Source organism: Lissotriton helveticus, chromosome 4_1 (genome assembly GCF_964261635.1).
Source record: "Lissotriton helveticus chromosome 4_1, aLisHel1.1, whole genome shotgun sequence".
In the NCBI taxonomy this organism is placed as follows: domain Eukaryota; kingdom Metazoa; phylum Chordata; class Amphibia; order Caudata; family Salamandridae; genus Lissotriton; species Lissotriton helveticus.
In genome coordinates this window covers 457168115-457185462 of record NC_136063.1, presented here as the reverse complement: position 1 = coordinate 457185462, position 17348 = coordinate 457168115, and positions in this window count along the sequence as shown.

Below are 17348 nucleotides of genomic sequence, written 5' to 3'. Positions count from 1 at the left end.
CTCGTCTGGCAGCCGATCATCCGAACTTCACTAGTTCCGAACAGACCTCTCTCGAGTGATCTACGGTCCTGACTGGGAACCATCAGGAGTGCCGTGAGAAATACGAGAAAAAGAGGACGATCGGGCGCTGGATTCGGAAGACAAGAAACTGTCCATGCGGTCCGGGTAAGGTCGTGTTACCACGACAAGTTGCGAAAAATTTGCTTGATTGTTTGTTTGTTCAAAAATACTAGTATTGCTCTGTTTATTTTTATTTGGAGATTCACTGTCTGCAAACGGAGAAACAACAGGCTCTCTCTCTCTTTGCAAACAGTGGAGGATAGGTAGGGTAGCAGCCGTGCTTATTTTTTTTCTCCCCCACTCAATAATTGCTTGAAACTGAACTGTTGTTCGCAAACTATTGTTTCCTGGAGATTCCCTGTCTGCAAGCAGGGAAGAGACCACCCTTTTTGCAGATAGTGAAAAGGGTAGGTAACGCAGATCTTTGCGGACCTACTCATTCTCCCCATTGTTATTTATTGGTCGTTTGGTTTTATATATTTTTTTGATCCATGAGGTATTCACTGCCTGCAAACAACGTTGAATAGAAATATTCTGTACGGTCTTTGCACCTAGTGATAAGATAGGCAGTGCTGACTTTTTAGTCCCTCGTTACGAGCCGTCATGTCTGTCTTCTCCCCACTGATAAATAGCCTGTTTAGTCCGGACCGCGTATTAGAGGTGGACCATATAGCTCCATTAGAAGGCACCCCTAATAAGGACATGTTCATAAACTATGGGTTAGTCACCATAGCCTATAATAAATTATGGCACAGGTATACCGAAGAGAGTCAAGACAAACAGTGGCCACTGGCAGGATCCTTTGACCTTGATAAAATAGAAACGTTAGAAATAGCCCTTCGAAATAATAAGATAACGCCGATTATGCTCGACAGTCTCGGTATGTGGCGCAGAGAGGCTACGAAACGACAGAGAAAAGACGAGGATAAACCAAGTAGGGAAATATACCGACAGGACAACCCCAGGACACCGCTACCCACAACTTATCCCCCGACACTATGCAAAGGACGACCAGACTTAGGGTCAGACCAATGCGCTTTTTGTAGGTATGTCGGACACTGGAAAGCCCAATGCCCGACTCTACTGAGCGTGAGTAAAGGCAAAGGGCCGACAAGAACGACAGACCGACAGTACGAGAAAAGGCGCGAGACAAAGAAGAACCCGACTTACATAGACAGACCAGACAGAACCACCACGTTTGATTATGCCCGATGGCACAGATTTCGCCAGGAAAATCTCAGCGGCATGCTCACGTTCTCCTAGGTCGGGCAATGTCAAGACGGGAACCCAGCCTCGTTTAAAAAATTCACAGACGGAAAGAGATAATTATGACCAATAACTGTTTTTATATTTGTCTTGGGTCTTTGTATGTCGTACTTGTACTGTCCCCCGTCTGAGTTTGTGTGTATGTAATGTGCAAATCTGCGTCATCCCTCTACACGTGTTTCCGTGTTACTCGACCTCTGTTAGCAGAAACTTAGCATAAAAGCAACCTGGAAAGAAAGAAATGGTGAAACAAAATCCGTAGACCATTAATGAACTTGAACTTTTAATTTAACACAACAAACAAGGAATAATAACGATAAACTGTAGAAAATGAAAGTCAAACAGAACATTCGCCCCCCCCCCATTCTGGAACCTTCCAAAGTAGGGCAGGGTTACGGCTACGCCCAACCAACGGCAACCCATATAAGGCGAGCCCGGCCGCCAACTCTTGGTCAGGAAATCTTAACGTATGGGGGAGCCGGAGGAGAGGCAGGAGCCCGCAGCCTGGGCATTTGCAGGTAGTCCCGCCACATGTCTCCTTGGCCGGCCGCAACGGGCCTGGAAAGACTAAGGTAGTCCCGCCACATGTCCAGAGGAGAACGAGGCACCTCTTCCTTTTCTCTTCCGTCACAGCCGCAGCAGTCCTGGACGGCGGGATGTCCTGCACGTACCTCCACAACAATTTGTCCAAGTTGGGCTGGGAGGGAGAGGCGACGCGGACGAGCCTCTCCCACCTCCACCGGTAGGAGGTTTCCCAGCCCCCAGCCCGACGCCGAACACCCCCAGTCAGGCGATGGTGCCAATACTTCCACAGCACCGAACGTACAATGGTGGCACCCCAGTACTTGCGCAGCACCGAACGTACAATGGTGGCACCCCAGTACTTGCGCAGCACCGAACGTACAATGGTGGCACTTGGGGAACACCGGATGTGGAGAGGCCTTCATGCGGGGCGATGAAAAGGAGCGGCATGGAGTACACCGGGAGAAGGAGACGAGGCGAACGAGTCTCCCTTGCCCCCAGGTGGGGGCATCACAGCCGCACCCCAGCCGAACGTCCCGCTTTCACAAAACAGGGACCTCTTCCTTTCACTCCGAAGGGTCTCTTCCACTCTTGCAAACTCGACGAGAGTGGCCCCGGTAGGGCCTCAAAATGGCGTCAGGGTCCGCTGGAAGGTGGGCCCCGACCACTAGAGTAACTTTGACCAGCAATATAACTCGAACATTTGCCCTCTGGAGCACGAGCCCCCATCTCCGACAGCATCTCCGCAGCCTTGAAGATCCTACAAGGGTCCCCGGCGGAACCTTCGGCCTTTGCAGGTTTCCGGTAAGGGACGGCTGCCTTGATCGCCAACGAAACAAACATGACATTGCCACACCTTCTGTTAGCGTGAATTCTAGAACTGCCGAAAGGGACTCTGGTCCAAACTGCCAGTAATGGAAACATTTCCCCCTGATGCTGCTTCCGGACTGAGCCGGCCCCGCCCAAAATGGCGCTGGTATCAATCGGAACTTACGAACACCTCGTGGTGTTCCTTCGCACTAATATAAACTTGATGTTCTGAGATTTTATATGATCCTTTGTACACTTGGCTAGAAAAGACAAGGAGAACTTACTCGACGAACAGTATGAAAAGATCCCCGTTACAAATGTTGATTACGAATGTACAATGTATTATATTTTTATAACTGATGTAAACCCCATTTACGACGCACACGTACGGTATGCATATAGGAAATCTGATTACAACTGTTATGATTATGCTTCTAAATTATGAAAATATATGCCCCCGAACCCCCAGCCAATTAATAGACGTTTTAGTCTCTTACAAATGAATGAGTAAAACTTTCCGATGTTTTTATTGCTGCAAACGACACCCCCCACTGTACGCACTTTAGCCATTGCCACGACCGGCCAAATACGACCGCACCCTCATAATCCATATGCTGAAATGATTTTGCAAAATAAAGTCTTTGAAACTATGGACGGGTATTGCATGCTTTATTTTAAAACAATATGGGATGGGTGGGAAAGTTCTTTTCTGTGCACCCTACTCTGCTCTCTCTTTAAGGTTAAAAGAAGATGGTTGCCCAGCCCTGGAGGACGGATCGGATCGACAACACGACACTCCGCCTTCAAGGTACGCGTCTGACTCATGAACTCTCGCGTAGAGGAAGACCTTGACTTCCAAGGATGGGTAAAACGAATGGTGTAAATGAGGGAATGTAAAAGGAGGGTGAAATGAAATAATGTAAATATTATAAAGTACAACGTTCCAAAGTAGCAGGGACCCAAGAACCGAAGAACCTTAGAACGCCACAGCGTTGAAAGAGGTTTAAGGACCCCGATAGTGAGATACATCCTTTGACTAGATACCTCGCACTAGGCACCTCTGGTTTCCTTTTTATGTTTCCCCGCACACGCCCTACATGAACACACTACCCCCCCCGACTCCAGAAACCATATCCCCGGGGACCCTGCCCCAAGGAGGAAAGACGAGTAAGAGGTAAGTAAAGGACTTATGAATCCATGTATTTGAATGCGCGCGAATGCTGTCTCCCCCACCCCCCCCCTTTTTTTCCTCCTTCTGCAGGTTACATCAGAGATTACAGCCGAGGTGTGGCGAAGATCTGAAGCCTTGCCACGTCTAATACACGAAGCGGACTAGCGCCGCAAGGTGGTGTCTAAGCACGCCTGCAGACTACTCACGTACCGAACAAACCCGAAAAATTAGCACAACCTGATAAAAAGTGATCACCCTTAAACCAGACCGGACGAATGAACCCATGTCACGTATGATGCGAAACTATGAGGGAATGTGTGTATGTGTGACTGAGGCGTTGGCCCAACTGGTCGAAGGACCGAGAATGCGAGAAAGTGCGACAACATGGTACCTCCTTTCTTCTTTCCTTTTTCTCAAGGCACGTCCCCTCTACCCTGTCTAATGCTCAAACTGCATGATTACAAGATTCTAACGCAGACTCGTGAATGCCCTTTACTGTGTAATGCACTAAATAGCCTTTCTTGAATACACTGCCACCCTCTCTGTTGCACGTGTACTATTTAGCCTGCCGTTGCACTCTCTCTCTCTCTCTCTCTCCCTCTATTTTTGCACTCCCACTCTTCCGAGTGGTTAGCCCCGAAATTGGCAGACTGCCACCCCTAGCACCCCACCTAATTGGCTTCAAATACCGCCAGTATTTGCACAAAAACTTGTCTTTAATACAATCACCCTGAGACCGCGTCATTACCTCTCCTTTTCCGCTAGAAGTCAATGAACCCAGGTTGGGCCGTAAGGGAAAGGACAGGTAAAACGACAGAGGTTCCCTAATCTGACCCGAAAATAAGGGAACTACATGTCAACGGCTCCTATAGTATAAGACAAGGACCTCAGAATACGCGACCCTCCCCTCCCCGAATTGTCGCAATACCCAAACCGGAAAAGTGACCACCCCCGTTACCTCCCCTGTATATGTCCCTGGTTGTTTCCCATAAAACCCCTGTCCTTCCTAATTAAGTAATCGGGCTGTAAAAGGTTACGTAGGACCCAGAATGATGTTTTACAAGGTTAACAGACTAGTTCAAGGTAAAGAAATCATCGAAATGAACCCCGCAGTAGTTGCAAAACAGGATGCACCGATAGAAAGGAAATGTTTAGCCATGTTCGTCTCTCAGCAAAATACCTGTGTAGTACCATGTTGACGACTCACTGCACCCTTTTGTAAATGTAAAACTCTAGAGAACGGCATATCTTCGCCAGATTTGTCTCACAAGGGTGGGTTACCATCAGATGAACTGCCATGCCTGTAATAAATAATTATGAAGGAAAGTCATAGTAAATCCAACAGAACCCGTCACCGGTCATTCATATGCCAGTTGTGAACACTAAAATAACGGGCATTTTTCATTCTTTGCCTGGAGCTGGGAGAGAAATAGACTTTTTGATTATCTTCATCTGCAAATTTTCTAAAGACTGTCTTTTCAAACTTGTTTAAGGGTACCGCTGTTGGAGGAGAAAAGGACCGGATGTGGGAGCACGAGGCCCGACTGCAGACTAAGGAACACCTGCGACATTAGCCAAGGCGAGACCACGACTGAAAAGAGCTGCAGGACGAGGCACTGTTTTCGACAACATGAGAAGAAAGGGTCGACCTGATGCCCCTGCTCGATGTCCAATGCCTGTCGACAAGTCCCCGCTCTCTGAATTCGGTCACACGCCCGCCTATTTGAAGTCTCTCGTTCCCCTAGTTTGTTCCTAATTTGGCCTTGCTCCATCCCCCTTTCCCTCTGACCTACCCTATGGACTGTTTTGTACGCTCTTCTTCCATCCGAACTTTCTGACAATCACCTCAAAGGACACAGGGCGAAAAGGACCTTTCCGACCAGAAACGCGAGGAAAGGGTCGTGCCCTGCAACGCAGAACTTAGAACAGAGCTGGACTTGTAGCTCCACCGCCGGTGCTCAACAGCGCCAACGAAAGACCACAAAGAACAATGAGAACTCGTAAAACTTCGAACATTTGACATCCTCAATCACCGTTTTTTTATGCCTCATTTCTCTCCCAGCCGCCATTGTATTGATCCTGCTCCAATCCGAATCTGAAATATGTATTAACCTGCCAGTTCACGTTATGATATGTACTTGCTGCTCGCCGTTTTTGTATTACATTCCTATGACTTTCCTGCTGAACAAGTTTATCAAAGTTTATCAAATAGGCCCGCCTCCTGAAAACTAGAAAAGTTAAAATGTATCGTTTACAACTCTTTTTATCTAGGGTTCCTACCATTTTCCTTCTCATGCCCACCACAATAGAACCGAGTAGAAAATGAACCAGCAAGATGTCTTGAATATGTTAAAGGGAGGACTGTTGAAAATTAGTACGTTTTGGTGAACATTATCTGCGCCATCTTGCCTCTTCCCCTGATGCCACACTTTTGTCGTGCGCGCCCGCCATTTTCTAAGATGCCCCGATCAGAACGAACCCTTTTGCATGCCGCTGGCCCCTGACATAGCCCTTCGCCTGCACGCTATCCACCCCCTGCTTGCACCTGCCTTGAGTCATAAACCCCTCTTCGGCGCTGCTCTGCCCCAGGCCCTCATCCTGTTCCCAGCGCGACACCTCCCTGCTTTCCTTTCATGATCTCCGGCCCTTAGATGCAAAACCCTTTTTCCCCGTGTGCCCGTTTTGTCCTCCCCGTTCCCAAGCCGACACCCAGCTCTGCCGATACCATCCTTGCCCCTCCCCGTACAATAGAAAGCTTCCCCCATCAAAGAATCCCCGGGTTGATCAAAGCCCCCACCCCATGAGATCCGATCAAACCCCCCACATTCCGTGAATCGGCGGATTATCCAGCTGCGCGATGCTCATCACCTGTTGTGACTAGGGTGGGGACTTCAACTGTAAATGTGTGTGGGAACGGGCCCAAAGGGGAGTTCCGAGAATGTCTTTTCCGTACATCAAAGCTTTAACATGTATGTGTAATCTACAATAAAGTCATAAATGTGTGTATAAGAGGCCAGGCCTCAGGAATACAGTTAGAGCACCTCAGAACGATACCTTCTGTCCGTTTCGTTGTGTTCTCCTCCGGAGAGAATAAAAACCCTTGTTTCCTGCTTTACAGTCTCCAGCGCCTGCCTCTTCATTGATTTAAATAACTAGAGGGTCACAGAGGCAATACTGCCGGGCAAATATCGATTGTCCCTGACCCGATTGAACTTTTTACAGTACAATTGAGACCATGGAGCAGATGCTGGCCGGAAGTTTGGCTGCCATGGCTGAACACCAGCGAGATGAAGCTGGGATCTTCCATGCCTTGCAGTTCATCATCCTGCCATTGCTGCCACTGAGCCGGGCCCAGATGACTGCAGGGGGAACTGCAACACACACCTCTCTGACCCCTGATCTATAAGTGGCACACAGTGATGCAGCCCTATCACCATCACACCCTGATGTGTCAGTGGCACCCAGTGATGCAGCCATTACCCCTTCACACACACCGGACACACCGGACACTGAGGAAGTATCAGAGGGCTAGGATGTGGATGGTAATTAGTATGTGTGGAAGAAGGCAGCAGCCTCCATCACCGCCATATGACCTGTCCCTGCCTGGTTCTGCCCTATGCATCATGCCCTGGTCTATGTTCCACTGTATAGTCCATCCCCTGTAGGGAAATGGACCACCTCAAAAGTTTGGGGTTTTCATCCTTCATTTCTTTTAGCCAAAGAGGGGCTTATCATCTGTCTGATCAATGAAGTGAGTGCCAAGCAAGTACATATATTGCAATTTAAGGGAGAAAGCAGATAGACTGGGGTCCTGGATAGCAGGATCCCAGTCAGACTAGGCCCAAAACAGTGATACGTCAGCAAAAAGTAGGGCTAACCATAAGAAGCAGATCCTACTTTCCTACAGTAGTAAATACTGTCCCCCTCTCCCAACCCTTACTCTGGGCATTGGCACTCAAAAACGTCCTCTACAGAGCTTGCTACAAGTATTGCTGCCCAGAATTGTGGCTGTCACATGTGTGCCTACCAGTTGTTACCCTCCTCATAAGCACAGTCAATCCTGACTTCATACAGGCACCCTAAAATCAGTGTCAGTATGGCACATCTGACTGGCAGGCTACAGTGGGAATTGAGGAGCTACTACAGGATTTAAGGATATTGAAATTCAAGGATCTACTGAAAGATTTGAGAATTCCACTGTCTAGAAAAACTACACCTATGGCATGGTCAGGTTGTTGGCCTTCTTCCATGTTGATGACAGGAAGCCTCAATTTGGTCTCTTCTCTACACTGGGGGTTCTCTGCTTGGGGTCACCCATGTTTCTGACTCTCCATCTTGAAGAAGAGATCTATAGCAGTCTTCCAGCTGTTTTCTGTTTGCAGCACTTCTTTAGATTCCACCAGCGGTGTCACTTTCAAGACTTGTTTGTATCCTTGAAATAATGCCACTTCTCCCAACATTGTATACAGAGGCCGCAGGTTAGTGATATCTTGTTTGGAATATGGGACTCCGGTTTGTCTCTGTGCAACCACATGCTGGAATTTACAAACACAGTCAAAGGTATGCTGTGTAAACTAGATATTGGGCCATTGTACTGTTTTATGCTCATCTTTTTTTTCCGTTTCTGATAGATGTCTCCTCACCTGCTGATGATTCTGTTGTTACATCATTGTGGTTGGACTGTGTTTAGTCAGTGATGAATCACGAACTATGACTCCATTAACATCTTATATGATGGCACGTCCTAGCATGCCTTCATAATATGCATATACTAACACATTGCTCACTCACACAGCTATTTGTTTATCCTGTATTAACAATGCAATCAAAATTCACATTGAAAACATAATTCTGGGTCAGAGATTGAGCCAGAGCCAGAAGATATATCACTGGCCTTGATTTATAAGACTATGATGCGGCACAGGGATGAAACTCGTGAAGACAGTTTGAGAGTTCAGAATTCTTGCAGGAAACGTCAGAACTCGGTCAGACGCCTGGTAAAGTCGCACTCGGAGTTTGTGGCAAGAGTAAATGAAGTGGAAGCACGCATATCTACTTTAGAAGATGAACTTGTTCAGCAGAAGAAGGTCATTGAAACCCAACTGACTACTAAGGAAGACATCAACTGGAAATTGGTTGATTTGGAAAATCGATCCCGCAGAAACAATTTGAGGTTTCTGCAAATTCCTGAGGGCAAGGAGGGGTCAGACCCTCGGGGGTTTATTATAGAACTATTAAAGAAAGCGTTGCCTGAAATAACAAGATGGGATTGGGAGAGGGAGGTGGAGCGGGCGCACCGTTTCCCTTTTTCCATCAGAGCGAACCAAAGAGACCAGAAGCCGAGAGCTATATTGGTAGCGTTTAACAGCTTTTTGGCTCGCGATGAGATTTTTTTGAAGGCTCGACCTGATAAAATGAGATGTGGGTTGGACTGTGAATTTTTTGTTTGCCCTGATCTATGTAAGCAGTCAGTTGAGTTACGTTGGCAATATCGTCAGTTAATACCGGAATTTCAAGCCAAGGGAGCACAGCCTTATCTGTTCTTTCCGGCCAAGATGAAAATAATTTTCAGGGAGCGCACCCATTTTTTTACTACTGCTGCTTCCGCTAAGGAATTTTTGGGCACAATGTAAAGCAATGTGTTAGATTTATACTATGTCGAACTTAAACTACTAGGTGTGCATGTTCTTTTTTGTCTTTTTACTTGATGAGTAGCACCTCTACTGAGTAGCAGTTGCATGATGATAATATGCCCTGCGGGCGAAGGCAGGGGGATGGGTCAGGCTCGCATCAACAGGACCATAAGTCCTAAAGACTCTATTAAGGGTGGGGGGGTGGGGTAGGGGGGTAGGGTTGGGGGGATACGGGTAGCGGGGGTGGGGAGCACGAGGGGGGTGTAGGAAAAAGGGTAAAAATTGCTCACAGCTAATAAAGCAGAAATCACTATATAGTAGAAATCGTCAGTTTGAATTGAGAGTTTTTAGAATATCTTTCGGTCTTGAAAGGGCAATGGTCCTTAAGAAGTATTGATGTCATGGGATTATGATTAAAAAATGGCAGATAGAGGGCTAAGAATTTGTTCATTGAATGTTTCTGGCCTCAACAATTTTACTAAAAGACAAAAGGTAGCAGCCGAACTGAGATACATTTCCCCAGACATACTCTGCATACAGGAAACACATATTCCATGGGCTAAAAGGGAGGTGTTAAAGGATTTGGGATATTCATTGGTAGTAGCAACAGGGCTAACATGATAAGGGGGTTGGCTTTTCTTGTTAAACAAAATTATGTTGAAACCGGGCGGTAACAAATAGACAAAAATGGACGGTGGGCGATTGCAGAATGTAGCTTTGAGGGAAAGAACCTGACGCTTTGTACAGTGTATGGAGATAATGTGGACGATCCGGGAGTATTAAATGAAGTTAATTTGGAATTGGCCACTTGGCGACAACCAGTGGTGCTATGTGGAGATATTAATATTAAACTGACAAACAGAGCATTGCAGGAAGGGGTTGATAAATATAAGGGACGTAAACCAAAAGTATATCGAGCTTTGCATAATTTAGTCAGTGATCAAGGGCTGGTGGATGTGTGGGGTAATTTGAGGACACAGGATAATGGGTATACTTTTTATTCTTATCCCCACAAAAAGTTAGTTAGAGTGGACTACTTTTTTACTCCAGTGGCATTACTGGCTGGTGCTACAGTGAGTGTTTATCCTAGGGTCTCATCGGATCATGCTCCCATAGTACTGAAGGTACAAGGAGGTTCAAACAGACCTAAATGTTCAAACTTTACGTTTGACCGGAAGCTGGGGCTAAACAATGAGTTTAAGGTTCATATGGAAAGGTGAATTTGGTCTTTCTTTCAGAACAATAAAGGAACGGCTACTGTGGGCATAGTCTGGGACACCTTTAAAGCGGGCTTTCGCGGCGAATGTATGAGTTTTAGTTTCTGGTAGCAAAAGAAATTTAAACAAGAACTTGCTATGTTATATGGACTTTTAATTCAGTCTGAAATCTCATTAACCAATGCTGTTGTTAGAGGTTTGAATGATTTAGCAGATTTCGAGAACAAGGTGGCAAAAGATAGAGCAAAAGTGGTGGGTTTCTGGAGCGCAGAGAACGCAAGAAAGTATTTAACATCTAGAATGGAAAAACATGAGTATGGTGAAACAATTGGGAAGAGGTTGGCTGTTCAGCTACGGATGAAGGAGTCGGCCAGAAACATTCAGGTGATGAAAGAATTAATGGGTGTGTCTCATTCTGACGTTTTGAAATGGTCTATAACTAGTGAAAAAACTAGAAGATAAATAAAACTACTATTGTGTAAGCCCACTGAAACTAATACTAAATCACCAAAAACATAAGTGTATTCTGATTTATTTTATTTTATCACAGGTATATATAATTTTTTATACATATTTTTTTTAACAATTTAAAGAAGATACATAGACATTTCATAAATAGATTATAATATACTTGATAATCAGATAATGCTTCAAATAATGTTCACACGCAAATTTCATAACAGACACATAAATGAGCATATGACAAAGAATGATGGAGGCAACGTGGTAGGTAGCACACAGGCAAAGCGGTGGGTGCCACACTACGTGCGTTTCGGCTTTTGAAGCCTTCATCAGGTGACCCGTCTTTGGCAGTGAAAAAAAAGGGGCTCGAGATGAGAGGAAAATCAAACTTAAAAACATATACTTCATCAGAGGTTCGCGTTCCAAAATGAGGAGGTAGTAACGTACTAATATAAATAAAGGACGCACTGTACAGTCCTTATGATAATAGCGAGGATATATACGGGGATTCTGCTGGAACGATATACCGAACTCAGCTTCCAAAAAGGGATTTTATTTTTAAGATTGAAAGTCCTTCCCGACACCCTCATCTGGAGGATTAGCCTGATTATTTAACCACTTCGAGTTCGGTATATCGTTCCAGCAGAATCCCCATATATATCCTCGCTATTATGTAAGGACGTGCGTATGAATGTATGTTCATTCTTTAGAATTCCCCGGGACTATGTGGAACATTGATCAACATGAATTTACTGTGTTGTTTTTAATATGATATGAAAAATCTATATATGTACATTAAATGCTTTTTCCTTTATATATATATATATATATATAAAAATATTTCAGATTGTATAAAAAACTAATAAATATATATTTTCGTAAAAAATTATGGACTGAAACATAGTTGTTGGATGTTTTCTGGCTCTGATACATATTTATTATTGCTCCTTGAACAATGTTGTTGGATCCCTTAGAGGACCTTTATTTAATCATTTAGGCAGGGTTTTGCTTTTTCTATTTGTATTGTTCTAATCTCCTTCTTTCCTGCCTATATCACTCACTTTATTGGGGAACCCCCTTCTATTGTGTATTATATTACACTCCGCTCCGAATGGCAAAATGGGGAGATGGGAATGATGGTAAATTTTTCGTTGTAAGGCTGACGATGCAGATAGTATACATATTTTTTTCAGTTGTGCAAAACTTCAATGTTTTATAACAGGAATTGAAAAGTTTCTTGCTTATGTAATTAAAATACCTGTAGATATAACCCCTGCTATGATGCTGTTGGGGAAAATACCGAAGGATCGGCCCGTGGAGCCATTGTATCAACATCGGCACTTTATTTTCTTTGCTATGACTGTTGCACGGCTATGTATAGCTACTGAGTGGCTTCAGGAAAAACCACCTGATTTTCATCAATGGTGTGTTAAAATGTATAGTTTATTTAAGTTGGAGTGGGGTCTATTTTCTATTAGGGGTTTGACGAAAAAGAAATTGGGTATAAAAATCTGGAGCGCGTTTCGGGATTATTTTGAGGACTGATAGTGGATGTCGAAATATACAGATATACTGATGGAATAATGAAAGATAGGGGTCCAAGCGTAGTGGGCAGGATGAGAAACTGGATCATTATTTGAACTCTCTTTGCTGTAATGAACTTGTAAATGTACATGAATTTTGATTTTCAGAACTTGTTTGCGGTATTTGCTGTGACTACAATAAATAAAAAAGAAAAAAAAGAAAACATAATTAACTTCACATACATGTTTTAGGCTTTGAAGTAATTACACATAGTCAGCACTAAGTCCTATGCCGAGTTCTCTGCTTCTGCTATGTTAATGAAGATCTCTGCCCTTGAGGTGAAGATTTCTGCACTTGGGTTGGATATATGTCCACCTTTCATTACAAACTGGAATTGGCATACAGGAACAGGAAATAAGTCACTCCTTAGTAATCACTTCAACACCTTAGAATCCTCAGCCATCCTGCCAAGTTGACCCCCAAATGACGGAGAGACATGAACAGAAGGTCCCCAGTTTTGTATAGGAAGGAATCATGGCAGAGGAAGAGATTATTTGTGAGGGGTTCCTCTGAAATTTTCCTCCAGTTTATGGGAGGCCTGAGAACCATTGCAGGACCAGATCAGGAGAGAAATGGTCACATGCTGTAATACAGTAGGTAGCCACAAGCAAAGGAAAGGAGTGCCTCAAGCACACCTAAAGGTATAAGGTGTGCCAGCAATATCCTCCCACCACATTCGTAGTACCCCAGACTAACACCACTGCACAGGAGGGTCTTCAAAGGGGCATAGTTGGCCATCTATCCTCGGAGAGAGGCCCTTGTGCTGCAAAACAACATTTAGTCTCATTTGTATAGAACGTAATTGCATATGCATTTTTGAAAGTATTCGTCTGTCATGTTGTTTCTCACATATGACACCATCTCAAATTTAGTGATTGAATGATTATGTCTTGTTGATTTGAATGAATCTTCAAATTCATATTAGTGAACAGTTAAAATAAAAATGTTAGCAAAATAAAACTTTACTGTGAGAAAGTCATCAGTGAATAAATATTGACATAAGGCTTATAACAACTCCTTTGAAAGCTTCCTGTTTTTGATACATAACCTGTATGATCTGTTAAACTAAAATAAACATTTTAACAGATCTTACAGGGCAGAGTACACATGTTTATGTTTTATTGACATTGTATAATACATTAAGTGATCATCAAAAATGTAGGGAACATATAATGATGATTATCATAGGTGTCACTGATTGTCTAGAAAAGATCCATGTTGCTATACCCCTCATACAACATTTTCACTAAGAGTATGTAAGACTGACATTGCACTATTCTCGTTGTCCCTTGTGCAACAGTGGTGTTTTGGTGTGTCTGACAATGATGAATGATAATGTTTGGAGCACACGAGGCTCCTCCGTAAAGCGTTGCCCCAGTTGCCAGTCATAGAAAACTAAAATGATGAAACATAATTTTATTTTTCTGTGACTGCCTTACACATATGTGTAGGTCTGAGGGTGGGGCTGTCAGGAGTGGTGGGCACTTAGAAGTGTGCATGTATGTTTGTCCAGCCATCTTATGCAAGCCAAACACATGCACATTCGATTTCTCCAACCCAGCTGTGTTCACAGCCAGGTTGGAAAAACGCCAACGGCTCCTAGGGACTGTCTGAACGGCACAGCAGGCCACTCAGACCAATCCTAGCGCAGCTCTCATAGTGAGAGCAGCGTCTGGATTGGGTAAGGAGCCTGCTTCCCAGAGACTGCTGGGAAAGCCCTGAGGCGGACATCGGAGTCAGCGGCTGCGGTAGCGGTAGCAGGAGAAAAGGTACATTTTTCCAAAATTATTATATCATCCTCTCCCACCCACCCCATCCGTCCATTTCCCGTCCCCTCACTTTTCATTTATGGCAGCCACTACTGGTTTGGAGTTTACGTTATATGTATTTAAGGTGTTTATTCTTTAGTCATATTTAACAAACACCGGAAAGGCAATTTTTTCAGTGACACCATTTCGATGGTAAGCTGCAGATTTGTAGGACTGGTTGCTGAGCTACAAGGTCTGCATGATCTTGTAAGATGTTCTGCATTGTGGGCCTGTTCATGACGAATGCAGGTTTCTATTTTTGACTTTAAATAACCAATATTAAAAGGGAAAGGTATAAGTTGCACAATGTTAGTAACAGGTAGCGTGGTGCCGAGCGGGTGGGCCAAACTCCGGAGGAAATATGTAAGGCATCCGCGCAGCACACACAGGTGACACACCCGGCACACTACAAAAAGAGACTCCACACCAGGTTGCATGAAAAATAACTTGTGTATTATACCAAACACAATAGGATCCAATCACAGTTGTGAACACGGCGCCAAATGGCACCAGATAGCCATATACAAAGCCCGCACAGAGCCTTTCCAAATTATGAGGGGGACAAGACAGGGGTGTCCGCTTTCCCCCCTCCTGTTTAATTTATACGTTGAACCTTTTGTTCAGACTCTTAGGGATGGCTACAGCATCCGCCTTTTTCCTCCCACGGCTGGGAGAAAAAGGTCGGGCTCTATGCTGACGACATTCTTATCTATACAACAGACCCCGGCAGGCCTTCCCCACAGTCGTAAGGAGGGCAGAGGAGTTTGGAAGGTTCTCGGGATACGAAATTAATGCCGGGAAAACCGATCTTATGGCCTGGAATATCGACAACCTCCAACTTCCAGTAACAACTTCAATTCGCTATCTAGGGATCAGAATTACCCATAACATCGGTACTTTGGCCCAGACGAATCTAGATCGGGTCTCCCGCGAGTCCAAGGCATTGTTGAAAGCATGGTCCTTCCTCCCTCTCACGGTCTATGGGAGAACAAGCTTAGTGAAAATGACCATTCTCCCCAATTACACATTTATCTTTAATGCTATCCCACTGACATTTAGATCTGCTAGGCTGGCCTGGAAAAAACCTAAGAAGAAGGAGGGAGAAGGGAGGCCTCGCACTGCCAGACCTGGAATATTATGCCTGGGCATTCCACCTGTCGCACTCTAGGATGCTATTAAAGACTACCGAAGACAATTCAAACGGGTGCATGTTTAAGGCAATGTTATCGGGTTCTAATCTACCACTGGATGGCTTTTTGTTCAAATTCGGACATCAGAGATATTTCAAGAAGGTGAGATTAAAGATCCTATTTCTGCTCGTAAAAGAATGGACCCAAATAAAAGCTAGGGTTGGGTTGGCATATTTTTCCAACTTTGCTCCAATATGGGGTTCTCCGGGGCTCCCCCCTTGTCTCGCTGATAGCCTTACACCTCCTTTATGGAATGGAGGGGTACTAAGATGGGGAGAGTTGGTGGAAGGCGGTACCTTGGTAGAATGGGAAGTTTTGTCTGAGAGGAGTGGTTCAACTTTATCCCGGTTTAAATACATGCAATTGGTCAGTTGGTTCCGAGAACAGTCGAAGAAAAAGGGAAAACTTAGGGGATATAGTTCTCTAGAAAAACAACTGGTAGAGAGATCAAGGGGCCCCAAAGAGGTGGCTTTATGGTATTGGTCCATCATGGAGGAAGTTGACGGAGACTTCGATCTCCCGAGTGAACTGTAGGGAGGAGAGGGTGGTGTTCAGATGGAGGACTTATGGATTAGATCTTTCAGCCTCTTGTATAAAGTCATCAAGCCTGCCTGGTTGATGCGTAACCATCTATATACCCTGCACCGAGCATATCTCTCTCCCCAAAGACTCTCTAAGTTGCAACCAGGGAAGTGCTGCAACAAATGCCTTCTCCCGGCAGCATCTGATGTCCATATGTTCTGGGAATGCCCTAACATTAGTACATTTTGGGAGGAAGTTAAGATCTCTCTAGAATCAATTCTCAAAATTCCGATCCCTCTCTGCCTCTCGTTAGTTATATTGGGAATGAGCGACAACATACTGGGGACAGAAAGATCCTTTCTGTTCTATGCTATCCTTTTAGCAAGACGACAAATATGTAAAAATTGGATCAATACCAACCCTCCGACTCATGCAGAGTGGCTGACATCGCTCTATGAAATATCTAAAGTGGACATGGCAAGATCTGGCAGTTCCAGAAGCGTTGCTTTCTGGAATTATCTACTTAAGTGGAGATGAAATGCCATACGATATCCGTTTGTTTTTTTCCCCCCGGATCCGATGATTAGGCCCTGTACCCCAGGCCCAGAGGGAGGCCCCCGTGCCGCAATGGAACTGGCCCGACAGCTCGAAATAAGCCTTACCGGAGTAAGATCTTCCGGAAGATACCTACCGCCAATCTGATACATTTGCCCTGGGAAAGAATGAGACCATTTTTGGTCTCTAGCCTTTCAAGGACACTAATGGTGGTTAGATATTTCTTGGAACGACAATACGGCTAATGAAGACAAAAAAAAAAAATAGGATGCAATCACAGTTGTGAACACGGGCTGCTGCCAACATCATCACCAAGAACACAGATAAAATGAAAGTCCATAAGCAGTAAACGTATAACAGCCAGAAGTTACTGGCCAGACCATGCCCTTAGTAGAAATCCTTGGCATAAACATCAACAATGTGCACCCTAGGAAAAAGCATTAGGCCCATTAGCACAACCATAAGTATGAACACATTTGTATAAATCACTTTAGCATGAGGCACAACCTGGAACATCAAAACCTGACATTATGCAACTTCATATGCAT